This window comes from Alosa pseudoharengus, unplaced genomic scaffold (assembly GCF_046254945.1).
Source record: "Alosa pseudoharengus isolate Yale_2024_CS ecotype anadromous, Long Island Sound unplaced genomic scaffold, YU_APseudo_1.1 YU_APseudo_1.1_scf_17, whole genome shotgun sequence".
Lineage (NCBI taxonomy): Eukaryota > Metazoa > Chordata > Actinopteri > Clupeiformes > Clupeidae > Alosa > Alosa pseudoharengus.
Window position 1 is genome coordinate 6075551 of NW_027468640.1, and position 25701 is coordinate 6101251.

At 42.3% G+C, this 25701-nt stretch overlaps 1 protein-coding gene across 2 annotated transcripts in view; it reads left to right on the plus strand.

The window, feature by feature from the left end:
* The window catches only part of LOC143127175 (B-cell scaffold protein with ankyrin repeats-like), a 131282-nt gene that overhangs the window by 52062 nt on the left and 53519 nt on the right, over positions 1-25701 (plus strand). The gene's annotated exons all lie outside the window — the stretch shown is intronic.

Below are 25701 nucleotides of genomic sequence, written 5' to 3' on the forward strand. Positions count from 1 at the left end.
ACACACACACACACACACACACACACTCACGTTGGGAATGAGACAGTAGAGTGTGCGACAGACTGAAACTGCATCATGGCAGGTGCTATCACTGGGTGGGTTATCAGTGAAAGTGAATCAACAGCCGCTGAGGCGTCGGGGGATGTGTGTGTGTTTGTGTGTGCGTGTGTATGTGTGTGTGTGTGGCAGCGGGGGGCAAACAAACGTGGCTCATCACTGCGTGTCAGCATGACTAAATCAGAGCCACTCATCAAGCATACTGGGAGAAGATTCCGGCAGTTCTCTAGCGAGTCGCAGCTGATAGGCGTAATCATGATCCTGTGGTGCGATCGCCACGGTAACAGCCCAACAACACAGAGGTCACAAGGTCAAATCCACAGGGATCTCAGCGATGAGATATACACCTTATCTCAGCTGTCAGTACATATGGAGAAGCACTGTAATGAATACATGGGATGAATGTAATGTGGATTCAGTGAATGCAAACTGCACTTTATCAGTATATTTGAGTGCAGCCAGCTACATGAGTTCATATGATTAGCTCAGCTACATGAGTTCATATGATTAGCTCAGCTACATGAGTTCATATGATTAGCTCAGGATATTCCACGTCACTGGGGCGAGAGAGAATGATTTGAAAAGATCAGTGCCTGCCATCTAAATGTTAATGTATGACTGGATGGTGACGATGGATATTTCTGAGAACTTAAAGATGGAAGCTGGTCTACGTCAGTGCAGTTTCTCAAATCAAGCAGACTAACCAATCTCTTCTGACACAAACACACGGTATGTCCACTGACACACACACTAACTACACAGTCACTGCTGGTAGACACCACATGTCCACATACACACACAAACTACACACACACTGCTCATAGACACCACATGTCCACACACACACACACATCACAACAATTCCTCCGCACACACTCTGACTAAACACACTCACACACTGCACTGAATGTCCACATACACACACACACACACACACACACACACACACACACACACACACACACTAGAAGTCCACATACACACACACACACACACACACTGGCTAACACTTGATCCTCACACAGTCTGTGGTACTATAATGTCCAGGGCACCTGTTGCATTACAAGATGTTGTCTTGCAAAATAGAAACTGATGTAGACAGAGAGCCTTCACACTCAGGGGGTAAAGTGGGCCGGAACGGTCTGGAACTGTGTTCTGCTACCTCAGATAAATTAGTAAACTAGATGTACCGCAGAGCGGTACAAAATATGACCGCTGCCCAGTCCAGCACATTTTTTCCACAAAAAGAAATCACGCTGAAAGGCCTATATGATTCTAACTGTCTCACTAAATTGCATTATCCACACTCAATTCTCACTGGTATCTGCTAGACAACAAGTCCCAAAACATGATTAGTTCATAGATTTCACATGTAAAATTCATTTTATACAACCCCAGCTCCATCTTGCCTGTTCATAATTCTGAGAAATTCTTGATTGTTTGTGTTATGTTTATGTTATGTGTGTGGGTGTGTGTGTGTGTGAGTGTGTGTGTGTGTGTGTGTGTGCGTGCTTGTGTGTGTGCCTGCGTATGTGCCTGTGCATGGAAGCGTACATATGTCTACTGTGTGAGTATATGTCATACGTATGATTACTGTGAATGTGTGTGTGTGCGTGTGTATCTGTTTGTGCACATGTGTGCACATGAAATGGGTTAACATGACCCCTGGAGGCAAATATACGGAAAAAAAATGGTCATCCTAGGCCCTACAGTTCTCAAGATATTCACAGAGAACTGTGTCTGGCCTACCCTCCTTTCGGGGGGTCCAGTCCAGCGGGGGGGCTACAGATCAAAACGAAAAATGACGGTTCCATACTATCCATGTGGGGGTACATGCCCACCAAGTTTTGTGTACCCCGGTCTTTCAGTGTCCCGGGAATCCTTGTTGGTGTACGTCACTAAATGTACACATAAATTATTTTTTTGCAGTTTTGACCATGTCAACCAGAGATATTGTGATGAAAACACCTACATTTTTGCTTTTTAATTTTTAACTAGGTGGCGCTATACATGAAATAAGTGGTAATGGGATGGGTTGACATGGCCCCTTGAGATCAACATACAAAAAAAAGGTGGACCTCCTAGGCCCTACGGTTCTCGAGATATTCACAGAAAACTGTCTCCGGCCACCTACAGGCCAGTTGGTGTATAGTAACATAAATTAATTTATTGTGTGGCCCCCCATGAACGGAATTCCACGAAACTTGGCGTGCATTCAGAGGGTGTCATAATGATCGATCCTACACTTCCAATTTCGTGCAGTTTTGACTATGTTAGGTCACAGATACCTGCGATTACAACACCTCATTTTTACTTTTTTGTGTTTAACTAGGTGGCGCTATACATGAAATGAGTGGTTATGGAATGGGTTGACATGGCCCCTTGAGATCAACTTACAAAAAAAAAATGGTCCCCCTAAACCTTACGGTTCTCGAGATATTCACAGAAAACTGTGTCTGCCCTACCCTCCTTTCGGGGGGTGCAGTCCAGCAGGGGGGCTACAGATCAAAACGAAAAACGATGGTTCCATGCTATCCATATGGGGTTACATGCCCACCAAGTTTCGTGTACCCCGGTCTTTCAGTGTCCCGGGACTCATTGACGGAAATTTGGACATGCAAAAAAAAAAAATCTGACTAAACCTATATGACCGCCGCTTCGCTGCGCGGCGGTCATAATAAATAGATTCATTCATACCATAACAATAGTGTGACTGTAGCCTAATAAAAAAAAAGGTGAGTTAATTTTTTACGTGCACCGTAAAATTGCAGCCTGGCTCTCCTTCAGGATCATGATGTTCAACAAATCACAATGTAATATCACCCCCTGGCCCCGCCCTCACAAGCACGTGGTATACCGTATCCCCCTCTTGTCCCTTCCCAATATTTTAGCACTCCAGCTTGTCAATATTAACAGAGAAAAATATTGTCCATGGGTACGTTCAGACTAAGCGGCTTTTTCGCAGCTGCCGGCATCCGTTTTACATTATAACCCTATGGAGTAGACCGTGTTTTCAAAAAAGTCGTCGGCTTCTTTTAAAATGCTTCCGCAACCGTCTTTTTCTGCAGCTCAGAAGTTGAGAAATATTCAACTTCTAGCGGAAAAACGCCATACGTCATGCTGTCTTTTTTATAACTGACCAATCACAAGCGGATTACCGAGACCTGTGGTTTCCCATGACAACAGGTAAAAATGGAGAAGGTGACAGAACACCGGTCGAGAGACTCGTTTTAGTGTCTGAGCATCAATAGGGAATTGTTTGACATGACTTCACAATTTTACCATAACATAGGCTACCAAAAGCAATAGCCAACTCCATTTAAGTATAGTATATATACTCTTTTGATCCCGTAAGGGAAATTTGGTCTCTGCATTTATCCCAATCCGTGAATTAGTGAAACACACAGTGAGGTGAAGCACACACTAATCCCGGCGCAGTGAGCTGCCTGCAACAACAGCGGCGCTCGGGGAGCAGTGAGGGGTTAAGTGCCTTGCTCAAGGGCACTTCAGCCGTGCCTACTGGTCGAGGGTTCGAACCGGCAACCCTCCGGTTACAAGTCCAAAGCGCTAACCAGTAGGCCACGGCTGCCCATCAACAAAAATGCCCACATTTTTTTCCTTCCGCAATATTTTGCATCCACACATAACGTTAGTCACTTTGCCTATCGCAAAAAAACTAGGGCTGTCAAAATAACTGATTAATTTCGATTAATTAATTTGAGAAAAAATAACTGATTAAAAAAATTAGTGCAGATTAATCGATTCCGTATGACATTTGACCCCGAGCCGTTCTAGTCAGTAAAAATTAGACTGTAAAATGAAGGAGAGAGAAGAAAACGTGCTGCCTGGATCATTGATTGGAACATTTGCTTTTAAAAAACGGCCTGATGGTGTTGATAAAAATAAATTGTTGAAAATAAAGTCCTCTGCAATGTCTGCAGCAAGGAATTTGCATATCACCGGAGTTCATCAACTCTATAGTCGCACATCAATGCAAAGAAATAAGTGTTGACATTGAGGGGAGTGTTAATTTATTTTCATTGTGTCCCCTAGGTTATATCTGTGGCCTGAAATGCCTTGTATGTGAAAACATTTTTTTGAATATTTCCTCAGCATATAAGGTCATATCATAGAATATTATGGCTATTATTTGAACAGTGAAAATAATAATAAAAGAGTTTTTGAACTTTAATGTCACTAATGCTGATTATTCAATGATTCATTTGAATTTAAATATTTAAAATACTTTCACAGCAAAAATTATATTTGCGATTAATTTAGATTAATTAATCACAGAGTATGTAATTAATTAGATAATTTTTTTTAATCGATTGACAGCCCTAAAAAAAACGCTTCCGGCTGCTTTTTGGAACAAGAACGATGGCAGATTTTTTTTTTCAAACTGGAAAAGCGGTCTGCATAACTTCTTTTGTCAGAAAGACAGTCCAGAGACGGTTGATAAAGCAAGACGATTCATAAGAGGGTAAATTCTGGCACATTGTGACGTGGGGTTCGAAGCTGTCACGCCCATTTAGAAGTCTAGCGGGAGGTCCAGTGTCTATGTATTCCTATGGGAGAAATGAACATTTTCACGGAATATGACCAATCCCTTAGCCCTACATTCACCAATGTAAGTTTTGAACCCATTTTCTAGAAGCCACATTTCTCCCTAACATTCCGACATTGAAATTGTATTTTCCAACAAAACAAATAAAGACAAAAATAGCTTTGTTCGTGATCTGTCACTGTCTCCTCAAAGCTCTGGTGCACAGCCACCTGTTCTTAGAGGCTCTAGACTCCGAGATGGTTGATAAACTAACCTAACTTATTTTTTGCTAGAACTAGAAGACTACCACAAAGTTGCTGAACGTATGTTATTTCAGTTTAGTTTACAACAATATATAAGTTTAACCAAAGTCTTTAGCTGCTAGCTAGCTAGCGAACATTCCCATTCACTTTCCGTTTACTGTGCTAACGTTAGCTAGCTAGCTAGCTAGCTCGGTTAACGTGGCAAAATGAAATTATTCATTCCGTGTCCGAAAGAGTGTTTCATTGGCATCACACGCAAACAATGACTGTAAAATAGTATACAAAATTATATGTATATGTTATTATTGCTTATTCAGAGAAAGGTTTATGTTTTGACACGCCTATTTAGGAGTCCGGAACTAGTGCCATTTTGTTCCATTGGTGAATCGTCTTATGATTCATCTTAGTTAACTATAGAATCTTTGCTTAGTCTGAACGTACCCCATGAATACTTGTTTCCTAATTGGAAAACACATTGGTAATGTTAATGCCTTCATGACTTGTATATAACTTACATTTGTGTCTGCAGTCCGCAGCCATTTTGGTGTGTTAAATATGAATCAGTTTTGGACTTTTCCCATTTTTATGTTTGAATTTACATTGTAACACAAGAATAACAAAGTTGTGTTCCGTATTGTGGTCTTTGGCAATTTTACCAAAGTATTGTCATCATATATTAGAGTAGATAAATGGACCAAAAGAAAAAAAATTATATAATATAATATATAATTATAAAATAAGTAGGCTATTGTGATATTTGGTGCCACAGTGACACTATCTTGTCCTAAAAAGTACGGCTACACCACTCAATCTGTTGTCCCAATCTGTTGTCCCACGGTGAGTCATTTTTCCCCTGTTGCACCGACTCTGGATTTCAGGGTTCCCCCACCTCCCAAATCCCACTTTAACCACTGTTCACACTAAAAACGTAGATAAACATAAAAAAATATGTGCACAAAATACCAACCTTTCAGCTATCTATTCACCATAACCACCCCCCCCCCCCCACACACACACACACATCAACAACAACTCTTTCTCTCTTTTCCTTTTATGATGATAGAAAAGACCATTTGGCACCAAGATTAAAGAAGAAAGGGCGAGACATAAAGAGACAGAGGAAACAGGGAAAGAAGATAGAGAAGAAGAGAGGGAGAACAAAAAGGACACAGTGCAGGCAGGAATGACACATTGACAAAGAGAGTGAGAGAGAGAAAGTGAGGGAGAGAGAGGGAAGAGAGAAGAGAGAGAGAGAGACGGAAGCATAGCCTGCTACTGATGGCAGGCTGTGATGCTACAGACAGGGTCTGTTTCCTCTGTCCTACTTAATTAAAGCAACACTAATCTGCAATGTGCCTTTTGAGGCATGTTTTAATGAGCAACTACATTTGGCATCATCTTCAATTCATTTTGATGTAACTATGATCATGATCAGGAGAGGAGATATACATCCATGACTAATTGTGATTGCGTTGGAGGACTCCATGTAAACATACGAGAATTTTTCACTTCACCAGCAGTGTTGCCAAAAGATGCCAGGTAGCATGTTAGCAAGCTGTTGCCCATGCAAACTAGGCAGGTGGTGGTGTTTGGAAAGTTTGCACATCAGGGGCCTGTACTACGAAGGGAGCTTAACCTACCCAGATGTAACCCAGGGTTACTTTGTTAAACCAGGGTTGACAAAACCTGGTTATCTTAAGTGGTGTAAATCGGTACTACGACGCTGATTATGAAGTTGATTTGTTGAGCCGGGGTTAACCTAATTCGAGTTTGTGCGCGTTCACATAAAAGGGGTGGGTTGCAGCGCAAGTCACCACTTTCAATGATGACGCGATCACCTTATTTTACGGATGAGGAATGCACAATTATTATGACAAGTTATGAGGAATTAAAACCCACTCTACGACAAAAATCAAATACGTCGACAGTGAGCAAAGCAAGGCTGTTGGCAACGTATTACAGATCGGGTAGCCTAAATGCCTAAAAGTAAAGTTTTATTCCCACATGTTCTTCAAATATGTGTTACGGAGGATTAGTAGCTTACGGAATGTCTGAAATGAGTTGAAATAATTAAATAGCCTAATTTGAGTTCATAGAAAGGCCTACAGATGCAACCCAATTCAGAAGTGGGCATATAGATTACAGTAATAAGGATAATTGAATGTTTAAGTAGCCCCCATTGACTGATTTAGTGTATGCCTAATCCTGTGAACATTTCAGATGCAACACCATTGCCAAACGCACATGGCAGCAGGTGAAAATGAAACACAAAAACCTTATTCAGAATAGTAGGTTTATATAGTTATAGCTTGCATTAATATTTCTTAATTATGAAAACATGTAGGCCTAGCTTATAGCATTCACTTGGCCTCTGTTTTACAGCTAACAAGAAACAGGTGTCTTCGAACACTACTGTAGGAGGAAAGGCACCAGAGTGTTTTACAGTAGCAGAGGAGTTGGCCATCGCAAATAATAGTGGAAGGCCGATTATGGAGGGGGTTGAGGGAGGCATTCGGTCGGATTCTGGTGCTGTGGAAATGTGTAGCCTTTATGTGCAGGGTACAGTAATATGACATTCAATTCAACAAGTTTGTTAAAATGGTGATTTTTATTTATTAGGCCTACTGTAGGCTATGTCCGATTTATTTTAGGCTATTCTTGCTCAGATGTTCAGCATACTGTAGGCCTATGTCCGGTTTATTTTAGGACATACAGTATTCTTGCATCACCGATTGAATACATGAATGTCCACGTAGGGGCATTGCTATGAGACGTCTTCCTAGATCATCTGACAAAGATAACGAATTCCCTCGGCTGACAATATATATCTTCATAGAGAATATCGTCCGGGTAGGCTATATATATATTTCCTGGCGGACTCTAAAACCCCTCGCCCTGCGAAGAGAGTCCCTCACAATTTGCGCTCCAATGTCGTATGGATCATCCAGGTACGCCGACATGTCTCGGGAGAAATTCTTAGTGGAGGCGTGGTACTTATAAAGGGTGTGGTTAACGGAAACCTCGGGTTAACCATAAACATAACCTGGTCGGAGCAGGTTTGAGATGCAGCGTAAATTGCCATGGCAGCATACCTCGGTTAAAACCTATCCACCTTTCGTAGTACGGGTTAATCGGGAAGTTACGCCACACGTGATCAAGTTACTCTCGAAGTTACCCAGATAAGCCAGTAACCCCGCTTCGTAGTACAGGCCCCCGTATTACAACTACAAAAACAACAACAGCAACAACAACATAACACATTTGTATTAGGTGGATAGCAAACTAGTAATAGACCAAAACTCCACAGTGCTTCTTTGTTCTTTAAGTGCATGTTGTCAAAGTGCATATTCTTAAAGTACATGATCTTTAAGTGCATGATCTTCAAGTGTATGACTTTCCCGGCCAATGCAGTGACCCTCTCTTTGGGGCGCTGGTAGTGTAGTGGTTAAGGTTAAGGTACTGGACTAAGTTGTGGGTTCAATTCCTGGCTTCCACTGTTGAGCCCTTGAGCAAGGAACTTAACCCCAAGTTGCTCTGGGGAAAACGTAATCCCTTGTGATATAATTGACATATGTAAGTCACTTTGAATAAGAAGTGTCTGCTAAATGAGTACATGCAGATGAATCCATGCCTAACCAGGTCTATGTTGAAAGAGAGGCTGCAGGAGTACTCTCTGCTGAAGTTGCCTGGCAACATCTGTCATTCTGTGACAGGGCATGTGTGTTCTAGGGCTGTAGACTGGTTCTGAAGGATGAGTTGGGGGGGGGGGGGGGTCAGTTAAAAAAGATGCCAGACAATCCTTAACCTAACATATGCACTGATACAAGCACCAGTAGACATGCTACACACATACATACATACAGACAAACTAACATTTACAAGTATAGACACACATACAGTATACATACACACACACACACTTCACAGCCACAGCAAACAGTACTGTTTCCCCATGGGTATCTATTCCTGAGCAACTCTGCTAATTGAGAGAGAATACAGGTGCATGTTTTTGAACTGAAATCTACATGTATTCATTTAGCAGATATTTATTTTTTAACCAAAGTGACTTACATATGTCAATCATGTTACAAAGGCCAATATTACAAAGGTGCAACTTGTGGTTAAGACATGAGGTTGGAAATTAGTTATTACGCTGGTGGTAGGCAACAGTTATTATGTTTGCATAAAATTATTACATTTTATTATGGTTAAAACAGCTCATTTGTATTATGCAGGTGGTTTATTACATTGGTTAGTTATTATGTTGGTGGATGGCACACCCCATCATTCCTACCTCCTGTGAGTGCATCAAAATAAGAACCAAAGAACATGTAGAAGTTGTGACGGTATATTGTCCTCATAATTCAAACTGCCCCCACAGTGTGGCATGCATCCAGGTGAAATGTCCTTTTAAAGAGCACAAAAGTCAACAACACACACACAGAGTCTAAGAGTGACAGATTGAGGAGGTTGGGGTAAGAGATGACGATGAGGGAAAGGTTTGAGTCTACAGGGGAAAGTCAGTGTGTGAGAAAATAAGTGAGACAGAGAATGAGATGGCATAAAAGGGGAGAACAGAGACGAAAAGATGAAACAAATCATAATAAAGGAAATGGTTGGAATAAGCCAGAATCTCTCTGTGGGTTTGGTAATGTGATTGTAATAGTCATTGCAGACTGTAATTCCAGGCATCTTGAGTACCCTTGTAAGGCTGTGACTCGTTTGACTCCCTAATTGAAAAGCTCTGCAGAAGAGGAAGGGCTGAGACACTCAGAATCACATTTCCACCGAATTACATTTTGATTAACTCTTCAGTTAAGGTCATATTCAATGCACAGTTATGATAAATTGTTAGGTTCAGATAGAATACCATCTCCTCAGATGTACAATGAAAAGCCTTGGCTAATATTGCTCTGTATGGCAACATTGTGAGAGACTTCAGCTGTTATTGCCCTGGGTAGGGGCATTGTGAGAGACTTCAACTGATATTGCCCTGGATGGGGGCACTTTGTTCTAGCTTTGGCCTGTTCTTCAGCCCCAATGGTTTCATTCACACCCCTTCTTCCTGCAGTCACACACATATGAGTCACACACACGCGCGCGCACACACACACACAAGTGATTTTAGGCCATATATTATTTAACCAAATCAACAGGCTAATGGTGAGAATGAAAGTTTAATGAAGGCGTTGATGGTGTGTTAATTATACCCAGCTCCTGTAGTAGAACTGGCCTCTGAGCCTCAGGCATCACAGAGGGAGAAGAAATTATTAGTTGCCCTCTTTCTGATTCACTACTCCCCCGACTCTCTTCCTCTTGCTTCCTGTCTCACTCTCTCTCCAACTTCCTGTCTCACTCTCTTCCGACTCTCTCTACCTCCCTCTGAGTAAAGACAGTAGACCTCACAGTGGACTATATAAGCTATTTATCCAGCTCATATGTTTCTGGTGGAGCATCAGCTGTATTGTACGGAGCCCAGGAGGTGTCATTGCAAGATATTTTTGTGTATCGAGAGAATGTGCGCTCATTTTACTAAATTGTGCTCTCATTTTACTATATTGTATGCACAATATAGTATATTGTGTGTTCATTTCACTAAATCGTGTGCACGTTTTATTAAATAGTATGCTCACTTTATCTTGTTTATGCCCAACAGGACAACTCTTTATTCAACTTTTACACACGCATAAATCCTTTAGCATTGTAACATGCTCATTCAGTTGGTGCAGCATCCAACCGTGTGCATACACACTAACCGCTATAGCATAGGGATCGACCGATATGGATTTTTTAGTGCCGATACCGATTTTTTTCCATCAGCCTAAGCCGATGACCGATACAGGCTGCCGATTTTCTTGAGCCGATATTTGGAGCCGATACTGCTTTTATTTTGCTCCCTCAATTTACATCATACAAATGACACATAATTACACAAATGATAACAAATGTTATAAGTCTCAATTTAAAAAAGGAACATTGAACGCACTGAATATGGTTAACTGTGCAAAATGCTTTCATCAACATCTTACAACACAGCCTTGATGACGCATTGCTTGCTGACATACTATAAGACATAATTCAGGTCATCACAAAATGTCCTTTGTCAACACATTTAAATAATTTAAGAAAACAATAAGCCTGAAAATTAGCTATTGAAATAAAGTGCTTGATTTGTAATTTAAGACTGCATGGTTTAAATTTTTCTATGTCTATATTTTTCTAAAAAAAGCTGCCAGATGTCAACCACAGAACATAAATCAGCAGAGGAAAATAACGTGGTGTCAAATGTTTCTGTTCTAAACGGCATCAACGTCAAAAGGTAGCCTATATAAACATATCTCTCAGTTTTAAAATCTCTCCCTCAGGTAGCGCAGCACTCTCATATCGCTGTGATGCGTGTGTCCCACTGAGTGAGACAGACAGACGCACACACAAACTTCTGTTTGGTAGCTGACGAACCACCATTGAACTGGATTGATAATGATAACGTTAGCAAACGGCTCTAAACAAGTAAGGCATACACGGTATGTCTGGTACATGATAAACGTTAACACGAATTAATATTCAACTACATATAACATGTCTCTCATTATTAAAGCTCTGATATCACTGCGATGGCAACTCCGCCCGCTCGAAGGGAGAGGGGGTGGGAGACGCACACACCACACGCGTCCAAAACTCAGCCAGGTGGTCGCTGAATAAAACTCCCACAAATACCACGGAACAACGTCGGCATTACTTAATCGTATGATTGACCAGTGTTCGTAACAGCTACCGCTACCCCATGCAAACGGATAGCCTACAACTTAGTGCAGCTCCCTAAATACAATGGCAAGCAGTCTTATAGAAGAGGGGCATTCAGGGAGGGAGACACACACACACCACACGCGTCCAACACTCAGCCAGGTGGTCGCTGAATAAAACTCCCACAAATACCACGGAACAACGTTGGCATTAATCATATGATCAGTGTTTGTAACAGCTAGCTACCGCATGCATATGGATAGCCTAGCCTACAACTTAGCTATTTGCAGCTACCTAAATACAATGGCAAGCAGTTTTATAAACGAGGCATTAGCATTAAATAAAGTAGGCTACCTATATCATTCGCATTTTCCACTTGGACCCACAAACTTGCTTCCACCTTCAAAGTGTATGGCAATATTTAAGCTAAGTCAAACAGTTAAAAGATGCTTTGAAAGTTTAAAGTTTACTGTTGTCTTGAAGAGCAGGCTTTCAGCTCTGTTCGTGGGGGAGGGGCAGTCTGCACGTGAATTGCAGAGTCTCCAGCAACACAGAGCTGCCTGTGGACGCCTGTATGTAAATAATGCGGGGAAAAAACTATCGGCGAACGCAGACGCTTATCGGCCGATGCCGATACATGTAAAAAACGCAAATATCGGTCCGATATATCGGCCGGCCGATATATCGGTCGATCCCTACTATTAGGCTTATTCGATCTACGTAATAATCAGGTAATAACGTTCGCAGCGGCCATTTTGTTGATATAGAAAATGCATAGGTGGGTCTATTTAATGCAGCTGTCAATTGACAAGCGCCACAGCACCGGTATGATCGCTGTAGGCTATTTATTTATTTGTACAAAATTTAACGTGATGGTAGGCCTATGTTGTGCAATAGGCCTAGGCTACAGTGCAGGCCGTTCTAACAACAGCAATACAGGCCGTTCTAACAGCAAATAGCCCTAGATTCACCCACTGTCAGAAACATAGCCTACCTGTCAACTTTTTTCCAGGTGTCTTCCTGTTTTAATATTTTCCCGTAAAATATCCCATATTTTATTACTTTCATAACATTAGCCCCATCGGACTTGGCCGTCTCTTTACTGTTGTCCTGTACCCCCTGCCCTTGCAGCGAAAATATGTTTTTAAAGCATCGTTTTGCTTGAGAGTGATCAGAACAGTGTGGGAGAGAGCACGATTTGATGACAATCTCATTAGACCTAGCTTAGCTTCACACCTCGTTTAATTAGTGCAGCAGTTTTGTAGTCACGACTTCTTGCTCTCAGCAGAGGGATAGCAACAGAAAGACGAATGTTGAAATTCCCCTGTATTTTGGGTGAGTAACCCGGAAAATCTCCCTTATTTTCGTTGCTCAATGTTGACATGGTCAGAAAACGAGAAGAGAATGAGACTGAGAAGTAGTCAGCGCAGGAGAGACTTGTGGCTACATATGATAAATAGCCTAGGCTAAACTTACAGCCAACTCCTCACATCGCCATTATTATATTTGTATTATTAATACTATATTATATTGTCCTCTGTGGGCTTAAGTTAAATACGTTTTAGACAGCGCAGACAGCTGCCCCTATGCAATGCGGAGACATCAGCAGTAGCCTGATGTAGTCGCCTACCATAGATTACCTTTGGACATAATTGCATTTGCATAGCATTGCTAGGTAGGCAATGTTAGCCAACGTTTACAGTAGCCTAAAGGCTAATATATTTATTAATGATGCGCCCTTTTCAGCTTGTCTTAGTGGCACGGTAAGTGGCAAATAGTAGGAACAAACTCAGCGGAGAAAGATATCAGTAGATACTTCTGATTTGTATAGTGTTTTGTTCACTTGGATTTTGGAAATGTTACAGAGAATATGTTAGCCCTTTCTGCCAGACATGTAGTTGCATCATAGATCCTCCTGTAGAAGTTATCAGACAAAAACGATCACTGGCTAACCCACTTTAAACTACTTTAGCAAAGTCCTTGGCTGCAGGTTGTGAGCAACAGGCAAACGCAAGATACAATTGCAGTCCAATGAGATGCAACTTTATTCTCTGCGATCATGGCAATGTTAGACGATGTCGTTGGTGGAACAAATATAAGTTCGCCGACCTTGACTCAGGCGACTTGAACGCTTGTCCCCTTCAGCTGCGACATGTGCCGATGTATGAACAAGACAGTTAGGCTAAAAATAAATATCGGGGTAATTTACAGTTGACAATAATGACGGATCTTTACTTAATGCTATTAGATATGGGTCCATACGTTTATTTACTTATATTGACGAGATGAAGCCGTTAGGCTACTGTGCTCTGCTCAGCTCAAATCTACGCGCTACAGGCGATTGTCACATAGAATATAGCCTATAGAACTGGAATGTCATATCAACAATATGGCCGCGGCGGTGTTTGCGAATAAGCCCTATAGCACAACTGACGTTAAACCGTGTAGATACACACTAACCGCTGTAGCATAACTGACGTCAAACCGTGTGCGTACACACTAACCGCTATAGCACAACAGACGTTACACCGGACATATATGAGCTGGCTAAAAAGCCTTCCAGGAAGGGCCTGGTATATAGTTGAGAGCAGAGAAAAGTATTCCTCTGCTTCCCTTGCTCCTCTCTTCTCTCGCTCTCTTACTCCTTTCTTCTCACTCTCTCTTCTCTTACTCTCACTCTCCCTTCACTCGCTCCTCTCTTCTCTCACTCTCTCTTCTCTCACTTAACAGATGTATAAGAGGGACATTTTTAGCCATCAACATCTACAGCTTCAGGTGTGACTCTCAGATAATCTGATGTTACCATCCCAGTTCACAGTGCTGCTGTGTACTTACTTGACTGCCCTCGGTAACACTTTATAATAACTACACACAATTCATCATTTATTAAGCCTTTGTTACTTATTAGTTAATGGTTTGTTCATCATTAGTAATTTCTAATTTATCATCAGTAAAGCATTTGTTCACACAGTTATAAACAGTTTGGTTATAGTAAATAAGCCTATATCTTAAATGTTAAATTTTACATTATTGTTCATACTTAATAAATGATGCAATAATATGTTTTTGATTATTTCCATTATTTAACAGTTGTTACATACACATGCACTAATGATTAGTTAGGGTGAGGATACATATTTTATAAACCACTTCCTAATACTATAATTAATAATTAACTTACAAATGAGTTATAAAGTTTACATTTGCATTTATTCATTTAGCCGACACTTTCACCCAAAGCGACTTACACATGTCAATGAAATTAAAGGCCACATTGGTGGACGACAGGGTTTGAACCCCCAACTTTATGGGTTACTGCATGTTAACCCGGCTCCCTATCCACTACACTACCTCTGCCCAGTGGTATTACAACAGTCAATTTAAAAATATAATATAGATATGCCTGTTTACTATGAACAAACCATTTTTAACTGTGTGTAAACATGATTTACAGATGAGAATTAATGTTATATAGAATGTAATAAGAATACAGCATTTAATAATAGTTTACAGATGTTTAATAACAGTGTGTAGTAGAAGAAAACAGAAACTCTTGCATAGTTGTAGGGGTTTCTATCTGGGCCAAGGTAGTGTAGTATAAGTATAAGTATAGTATATATACTTTTTTGATCCCGTGAGGGAAATTTGGTCTCTGCATTTAACCCAATCGGTGAATTAGTGAAACACAAACAGCAAACAGTGAACACACAGTGAGGTGAAGCACACACTAATCCCGGCGCAGTGAGCTTCCTGCTACAACGGCGGCGCTCGGGGAGCAGTGAGGGGTTAGGTGCCTTGCTCAAGGGCACTTCAGCCGCGGCCCACTGGTCGGGGCTTGAACCGGTTACAAGTCCAGAGTGCTAACCAGTGGGCCACGGCTGCCCAGATGTAGTGGATAAGGAGCTGGACTAGCATGCAGTAGCTTGAAAAATTGGGGGTTCGATTCCCGGCTTTTACTGTTATGTCAATGGCCTTCAATTTAATTGACATGTGTACGTCGCTTGTCTGCTAAATGAATGAATGTGAATGTAATCTTTACAACTCATTTGAAAATGTTTTGCAAGGCATAGAAAGTCCTCACTTTAGATAAGCTCACAAAATATAATTAACTAACCACTTGTAACCCCTAAGTTAATCATGAATTATAGCATTAGGAAGTGGTTTATAAAATATGTATCCTCACCCTAACTAATCATTAGTGCATGTGTATATTGCATAATTTATTAAGTATTAACAATAAGTCATAAACATATTTTAGATATAGACTTATTTACTATGAACAAACCATTTATAACTGTGTGTACAAATACTTTATTTATGAGAATTAACATAGGAACAATGCTTTACAAATGATGAACAAAGCATTTTGTAATAGTTTGCAACTGGTTTATAATAAGAAAATGATTTCATTATAAGTGGTTGTTTCATTACTTATTGAGTATTAAGTATAAATCATGTACTTACAAACATGTTTTTTGAATAGGCTTATGCTTAGGCTTACTATGAACAAACCATTTATAATTGTGTGAACAAATGCTTTACTGATGATAAATTATGTATGAACAAGAAATTACTAATGATGAACAAACCATTAACTAATAAGTAACAAAGGCTTAATAAATGATGAATTGTGTGTAGTTATTATAAAGTGTTACCCTGCCCTCTTCTCTACTTTAGTGTAGGCTGGTCAGCCCTTTTCTCTAGTCTGGTGTAGGCGGGTGGTCTATCAGCCCTCTTCTCTACTTTAGTGTAGGCTGGTCAGCCCTGTTCTCTAGTCTAGTGTAGGCTGGTGGTCTATCAGCCCTGTTCTCTAGTCTAGTGTAGGCTGGCCAGCCCTCTTCTCTAGTCTGGTGTAGGCTGGTGGTCTATCAGCCCTCTCCAAATTCTTGGTCTCCTTCTGATTTTCACCACGTCTCGGCAGACAATTATCACTCACTCTCCTTCCCCTGGACGTTGTTTGTTCATGGATAATATCCCCTGTGCCCCTCTGGGGAACCTCTTTGATGTATTTATTGAAGATAAAAGCACTGGGAAATAATCTCCTTTTATTTCAAGAGGTGATTTCGGAGGCCTTCACCCGTGGGCTATTTCAAGCATGGCTCTGTTGTGGAGTCGCGTCAAAGATGGTTGATTACGAAGATACTTCCTGAGAGGCCATTTCCTGTCCCTGGAAATGTATGCAAATAGGGTAGCAGTAGTACACATAGACATAATATACTATAGACACCGCATCGACCGCTGCTCCCTACTAGCGATGACGAGATTTGGAGCCGCCATCTTGGACCGGTCATCCACTCCACTCAGTGTAATCTGTTTGGCCGGTGCAATGAGCTGTCAGCGCACTTAATTAATCATATCTCACTGAATACCGAACAGATTTTCACGCGTTTTTTTTTGCTGCAAAGGTCATACATGTAGCTATGATACAGGCCACATTGTTCGAAAATACAAAATACAACCAATAGTACGGTAATGTTAAATCTTACTTGTGAAAAGTTAATCCCCCGAGTATGGTCCGCCGATTTGAGCAGGAACATGCTGCACAGTGCTGTCATCTTGTGTTTTCTGCTGCAACTCAACGAGGAGTATGACCGGTCCAAGATGGCGGCCGCATTTCTTGTTTCCAGCAGCCAATGCGGCATCTATGTATATTATGTCTATGGTAGTACACGCCCCGCACAGGGGGGGGGGGGGGCACTATCCCCCATTTATGCAGTGATCGGGCTCACTTTTTTACATTGAGGTCTATGGCAGAATTCAAGAATGTACCAGAATTTGTCAAAGCCTTATTTTTCTGAACAATGGATGCACATTTCGGACACGGTATCATGATCTCCAAACCCTCCTCCCCATTTCAGGAGAATGTTGTGACAGTATGACCCTCCAGTCGGGAGAAAATCAACATTAATGAAGGTGTACACCAAGTTTGTTTTGTACTCCGGCTTCTGTCTGGCGTGGAACCGAGGCGTTCAAACGTCAGTCATACGTCAGTGACACGCCCCTGTGCAGGCGGGGACTGAACCAGAGCCCGTCTCTGACTGAACTCCACTTTGCCCTCATAGACATGAACTAGGACGACCCTTCTTGCTACGCATTCATTATCTTTGGTCGCGTCCTCAGTCTTACCTTTGCAAGACGCGCTTACTGTTAAAGATGGACGGCTCTCTCCCTTTCACAGTCCAGTGGAGAGATAGCGGGACGGACAGACCGAAATCTCGTCGGCTTCTAATCTCTCGCCTGAGGGAGGACCAGCTAATGCCGTCAAAATGTATGACTGACACACATTCGCACACACACACACACACATACACACAGGACTTTGTTCAGTGCGCTAACTCATTGTACGGGTAAGCTAAGGCCACAGTGAAGTTGGATCAATGGAATCTTCAGGAATCCGTGACCTCAGTTCCTTATCTGTCAATCTTTTTCCTTTTGTTTGACATGAGGTATCCATGGTAGCACGCAATCCTACATTCTTCTTCCCACCACATCTCTCTCTTGCTGAGGCTGTGGTTGCCATGGAAGTGACTGACAGCCAATATTATCCTTCTTGTCTTAGAAAATAATTTGATTAACATATAGACTTTTTCGGGAATGCTACGTAACGCTTAGCTCTAGCTATCTGACGGATTATTAGCGTGTGCCAATGTGTTCCAGAATCTAATTCTATGACAGTGGTAGTAAATATAGTGTATACTGTTATTATGTTAACATGGTATGAATATCAATTAATGCATACATAGCATCTCTAATTTCTCAGTTCTTGCGATTTACCTTTGACTATGTATCACCATATTATATACAAGCTCCTGGGTTGAAGAGAATTTATACTTCATTTCAGACTCTACTATTTGAGACTCTACTAGTTGAGGAAAATGTATTTGAAGTTAATTTTAAACTCTGCAATCATGCAAGTCTGCTTTCTACCCAAGAGCATTCTATAACTACTATGCTAGTGAATAGAAACTGTATACAGTATACAGTATGATTCACCATGTAATATACCTCCATATATACTGGATGTGTTTAGAGAAACAGAAAGGCTTAAAGGGCAACTTGGCAGGATTAGCCATATTTCCCCCTCTGCTGGAGAAGTTGTGCATTATCCTATTTCAAACTGTGGAAAAAGGCAATGATAAAGCACATGGATTTGTTTACAAGCTAGCGAAACGGTTAGCAAAAGTTCGGAAAAACAATGTGGATGTTACAAGGTCAGAAACACAATTTAAACCGAGTTTCTTGTTTCTCACTTCTCTTACCGGGACGGTAGTCTCAATGTTGCAAGGTTGGTTTTCCGCCTGGGGACGCTAGGAGGAACGGGAAATGTCACCATTTTCACTGGAACAGGTCATTTAACCATACAAATGATTTCTAAACGGGTTTATTAAGTTGAAATAGTTGCCAAGTTCTTCTTTAAGTCAAGTCTACTGTGATGCAATGCTCTAACTGCACCACATGAATCACAGGAATATCTGCTTCTTTGGTGACATACCAACATGCATCACTACACTTCCTCAAGGTCACAGAACCACCAACCTTTCGGTTAACAGCCGAACACGCTAACCGATTGCGCCACAGAGACTGTCGTCACGGCATTCTCGGATCACGCCAAGGCTGCCAAGACCCAGATGACAATTCTGCTTCAACGCGTACTTCACCAGGAGACCTTGAGGAAGTATGTCACATTGGCAGAAGCAAGGTCTTCGAAACATCCCAGTTATCCAGCTATCAGTAGGATAGGTCTCTGATAAAATCATCTGTAAAAGTGTGACAGGATATTCCGTCACGGCCCATTACGCACAATGGAATGGTACTGAGTCAATGAGGGAGAGAGGGTGTGCCTGTGTGTGTGGGGGGGGGAGAGAGGGAGAATGTGTGTGTGTGGGGGGGGGGGGGAGTGTGTGTGTGTGGGGGGGAGAGGGAGAATGTGTGTGTGTGTGTGAAATGACATTAGTTCCTAACTCTTGCACAGACTCAGATGGTTTCCTAATGGTCCATCTCCTCTCCCCTTCTGAGATCTGATCTAGCAGCAAACCTGCAGCAAAACCTCTTAGAAAGGAAACTTCCCTGGAACATTTCATTCACTACATGAACAACGGTCCAGAGAATTGTCATCATCGTCATCGCTTCTTACGTAGTCAACACCCTCCCTCTCCCCAACGCTATACTGACAATGACCAGGGGTCTGGCCTGTACTGTGACCTGGGGTCTGGCCTGTACTGTGACCTGGGGTCTGGTCTGTACTGTGACCTGGGGTCTGGCCTGTGTTTCTCAAAGTGTGGTCCGGGGAAAATATAATATGGATGAGTTGTTTGCAATATTGAACCAACTTGTATGTAAATCCAAACAGTTCTGCAACACTGCCTGTGTAAACTACGCCACTTTAAATCATATGAGAGTTCTGACACAATAAGCAAGGTGCAAAGACAATAAGCAAGGTGGTTCACTGAGTAGGCCTATTGTGTAATATACTGTTGAAGTAAGTCTACTGTTCTTTTTTTCAGCTAGGTGGTCCGTTATTTTATTTTTAATTGGTTAAGTGGTCCTTGGTCTGAAAAAGTTTGACACACTTCTGTACTGTGACCAGGGGTGTGGCCTGTAGTGACCAGGGGTGTGGCCTGTAGTGACCAGGGGTGTGGCCTGTAGAGTGACCAGGGGTTTGGCCTATAGAGTGACCAGGGGTGTGGCCTGTAGAGTGACCAGGGGTTTGGCCTGTAGAGTGACCAGGGGTTTGGCCTGTACTGTGAATGGTGAATCATACTGTATATTGTTGCAGGCAGCTCACTGCGCCGGGATTAGTGTGTGCTTCACCTCACTGTGGGCCAGATGTACGTACATTTGCGAACGTAGCGTTGTCAGCGTCATGGACAAACCTCCGTCGTATTTATCAATAGTTCAATCCTTGGTGTAAACTGCGCCTTTTTCTGCCTTTCTCCGCCCATAAACGCAATTTACGAACGTCCACAACTGAATGGCAGCGCCTACATACAAGCGCAGTTGAATGAAGTTAACTGATGACAACATTAAAAAGAATCAAACGTTTAGCGGTCATAATAATACCATACATGATAAGATGTCAACAAGCAGGGAGATAATGAAGATCAGGGGCCTGTACTACGAAGCGGGGTTACTGGCTTATCTAGGTAACTTCGAGAGTAACTTGATCACATGTGGCGTAACTTCCCGATTAACCCGTACTACAAAGGTGGATAGGTTTTAACCGAGGTATGCTGCCATGGCAATTTACGCTGCGTCTCCGAGCAGGTTATGTTCTTGGTTAACCCGAGGTTTCTGTTTAACCACACCCTTTGTAAGTACCACCCCTCCACGTACTTGTCTGCGTATACCTGGATGATTCATACGACATTGGAGCGCAAATCGTGAGGGGCTCTCTTCGCAAGGCGAGTGTTTTTAGAGACCACCAGAATCCGCTGACATTACTGGAAGATATTCTTTATGGACGATATAGATTCTCAGCCGAGGGAATTCGTTATCATTGTCATCTGATTGAGGCAGACGTTTCTAATGTCACCCGCTGTAGCAATGCAATGCTTACGATAGAGCAGATAATGTGCCTTTCGATAGTTTGCAGTGGACAATTCATTCCATCGGTGATGCTGAATATATGACCAAGAATAGGCTACTGTATGTCCGAAAAGAAATCGGACATAGCCCACAGTGTGCTGAACATCTGAGCAAGAATACTGTATGTCCGAAAATAAATCACCCTTTTAACATAAAACTTGAATGTCATACTATCCTGCACATAAAGGCTGCACATTTCCACAGCACCAGGATCCGACCGAATGCCTCCCTCACCCCCCTCCAAATCAGCCTTCCACCATTATTTGCGATGGCCAACTCATCTGCTACTGTAAAACACTCTTCCTCCTACAGTAACCTAGTGTTCAAAGACACCTTTTTTTCTTGTAAAACAGAGGCCAAGTGAAGGCTGCAGTCCTAAGAATAGCCTACAACATATTTTCATAATTAAGAAATATGAATGCAAGCTATAACTATATAAACCTACCATTCTGATATGTTTTTGTGTTTCATTTTCACCTGCCGCCATGTGCGTTTGGCACTGGTGTTGCATCTGAAATGTTTACTGGATTAGGCATACAGTAAATCAGTCAATGGGGGCTACTTACTAACTACTAACATTCAATTATCCTTATTAATTAATATGCCCACTTCTGAATTGTGTTGCATCTGTAGGCCTTTTTATAAACTCAAAATAAGCACTTTAATTATTTCAACTCATTTCAGACATTCCGCAAGCTATTAATCCTCCGTAACACATATTTGAACATGTGGAAATAAAACTTTACTTTTAGGCATTTTAGGCTACCCGATCTGCAATACGCCAACAGCTTTGCCTTGCTTTGTTCACTGCCGACGTATTTGATTTTTGTCGTAGAGTGGGGTTTAATTCCTCATAACTTGTTATAATAATTGTGCATTCCTCATCCGTAAAATAAGGTGATCGCGTCATCATTGAAAGTGGACTTGCGCTGCAACCCCCCCCCCCCCCTTTTATGTGAACGCGCACAAACTCCAATGAGGTTAACCCCGGTTCAACAAATCAACTTCATAATCAGCGTCGTAGTACCGATTAACACCACTTAAGATAACCAGGTTTTGTCAACCCTGGTTTAACAAAGTAACCCTGGGTTACATCTGGGTAGGTTAAGCTCCCTTCGTAGTACAGGCCCCAGTAGTTCTACTCAAACTACTTGTGCACATAGGCTATGGAAGATTGGTCAAATCTAACAAGTAGGAAAGTTTAAGTGAATGACGTGAAAGTGAAAGTAAGACATTCGAAAGGCCAATGAAAGTTAATGTTACTTTTGATAGTACAAAGACTTACAAAAATGGTGCTCTAAATAGCGATTCTGTTGTCTTTGAAAGGTTCTCTAATTGACTCATTGAACTGCAATTTGGATTAACACCTGCTTTTACAAGGCGGAAGTATTTAGGCGCAGAATAGACGTGCGCTTTCAGGAGCAGTCTTTGTACATACCGCGGAATACATAATTAGGCGCTCTTTACTCTTCCCCTCCCAGCTTTTTACGCTAAACTCCCACTTTCCCCTGGCAATCTGCCACAATCAGCTCCCGCGACAGGCAGTTTGCGCTTTTACATCATTGCGGCCTGTTTGTACATACCTCGCAATGATTTTACATGCCCGTTGCGAAACAAATACGTCTGAAGTGGGCGCAAACGTGTTAGTACATCTGGCCCTGTGTGTTCACTGTGAGCTGAGTGTGTTTCACTAATTCACGGATTGGGATAAATGCAGAGACCAAATTTCCCTCACGGGATCAAAAGAGTATATATACTTATACTATATACTGTAGTTCATACAGTTTTTATTCACTTGCATAGTAGAAATAGATGCATAACGATAAAAAGTAGATGCTCTTGGGTAGAAAGCAGGCTTGCATGATAGCAGAGTTTAAACAGTGACCCGGGTTCTGGCATGTACAATGCAAGACACGGTAGCAGAGCTGTTTTGACCAGGACCCCTCCCCAACCTCGACACGACCCCACGGTAGCACAGAGTAAATGGTCGCATCTAAGGAGATGTCGACGGAGGAGCTGGAGTTCCGTCTGCTCCATAGACACGTTAGAATGACCTCGACCGGCAAAGCGGTCACGTTCGCTGCCCCAGCTAGCATGTTGGGGACGGGGTTGATATCTTATGATGATGTGGGTCAAGGTCATTAGGGTTGATATCTTATGATGTGGGTCGAGGTCATTAGGGTTGATATCTTATGATGTGGGTCGAGGTCATTAGGGTTGATATGATGTGGGTTTAGGTCGTTATCAGATGTCTACACAGAAGCTGGGGTTGATATCTTATGATGTGGGTCTAGGTCGTTATAAGTTGATGTAATCGTGTAATGAGTCGACTATATTTATGTAATCGAGTAATGAGTCGACTATATTTTTGTCGGTTCTCTCATTTTTGCTTCTCCCTCTGCTGCTTTGATACCTACTCTTCATCGCATATCTCATCTTCCCCCATCTTGTCAATTATTCATGGAAATATGAGACTACTTGTTGCAGCCCTCCCATGCGTTGCTGTCCAACATCAAAGCGACGCTTCCAAATCCGCCCCAACAGCGTTCTGTGTAATTGTTGAGGTTTGTCTCTCCGTCACCGTCGCCTTTGTGCACTAATGAATATATTCATGCGTTAACACTGAAAGTCTGATGCATATTATCAATATTGAGAAGGGAAAGGGGCACTATTAATGTTGCTGAATGGCAGTTGTTGCTAAGAGACCATCTTATTACTCTTTGCCTTTTGTCATGTGGTATACATGTTTGAACGTTTGCTGCAATCTCTCTCTCCCTCCATCTCTCTGCCTCTTCCTCTCCCTCTCCCTCTCTCTCCAACTCTCTCTCTCTCTTTGTTTCAGTAACATGGATTGCAGTGATGGTGTTTATAATATACCTCTCAATGCTGAATCTGAAGTGTACATCTATTTAAATTCAAATGAGCTTTCCTGGCACGACAGGCACACCTTCCCCTCGTGTTGGTCCTGTGAAGATGTTGTTTTGCTGGCTGATGCACTGGCTGTATAGAGAGGATAGAAAGTACTTTTCATATTCATACAATACAAACGTATTCACTGCATACAAGAAAAGACTAGGGAAAGAAAGAAAGAGAGAAATAATATTGGGAGGCAGCATAAAAGAGAGAAAAATATTATTGAAAGAAAGAATACTGAAATACAGAAAGAAGCACAGAAAGAATGAAATGTGCCTGTACCCTCAGTTACCCAAGGCTAAGAGTATGACTGCACTTCAAGGATGCGCTTTTGAAGTAAAAAAAAAAGTAGCATCCCATTTGAAACATCCCTCTGTCAGCCATTGCTACGGCGACCATGAAAACAGGAGACCCGTGTGCTGTCCAAACGCAGCCTGGTGAGTCACCCAGCTAAATGATACATTTCAGTGGGGAGCGACTGACAATCAGTGATCAGAAAATTAAGCCAGTCATCCTCCAGGTCCCAGTCGTGTGATTAGTGGTCACTGTTGGTTCACTCATCTCCTCTCCCGCCCCAATGCTTTGGCAAGCACACAGACACACACACACACACACACACACATGCACACACACACATGCACGCGTACACACACACACACACAGGCACATAAGTAAGTATAAGTATATATACTCTTTTGATCCCGTGAGGGAAATTTGGTCTCTGCATTTATCCCAATCTGTGAATTAGTGAAACACAAACAGCACACAGTGAACACACAGTGAGGTGAAGCACACATTATGCCGGAGCAGTGAGCTGCCTGCTACAGCGGCGCTCGGGGAGCAGTGAGGGGTTAGGTGCCTTTCTCAAGGGCACTTCAGACGTGGATGTGGGCATGGGAGAGCAATGCTCAACCACTTCCCCCACCCACATTTTTCCTACTGGGTCGGGGATCGAACCGGCAACCCTTCGGTTACAAGCCTGAAGCCCGAAGCACTAACCAGTAGACATGCACATGCACACACACACACACACACAGAGACACACACACACAGGCATATGCATATACACATGTACAGACACAGACATACACACACAAACACGCTTGCCACACAACAGCAGCTTACACAGTTTCCAACTGGCATAGTTAGGAAAAATAGCTACAGGACAACTGGACACTAGGCATGCCCAGGCTAGACGCACACTACCATTGGCTGCCTTCAGTTGTGTCTGGTCCAATGACTGTAGAGATCATGAACAGCCTAGAGCCATGCACCAAATAGTATAGAAGTAACAAGAGGCGACACTCAATGGAACGTTCCATAGCAACAAATGTGCCCATGACTGAGCTGAGCTTCCGCCATCTTGGACCGAACGCAACACGTTAGGGGCAGCCGTGGCCTACTGGTTAGCGCTTCGGGCTTGTAAACGTAGGGTTGGCGTTTCGATCCCCGACCCAGTAGGAAAGATGTGGGCGGGGGAAGTGGTTGAGCACTGCTCTCCCATGCCAACATCCAGGGCTGAAGTGCACCTAACCCCTCACTGCTCCCCGAGCGCCGCTGTAGCAGGCAGCTCACTGCTCTGGGTTAGTGTGT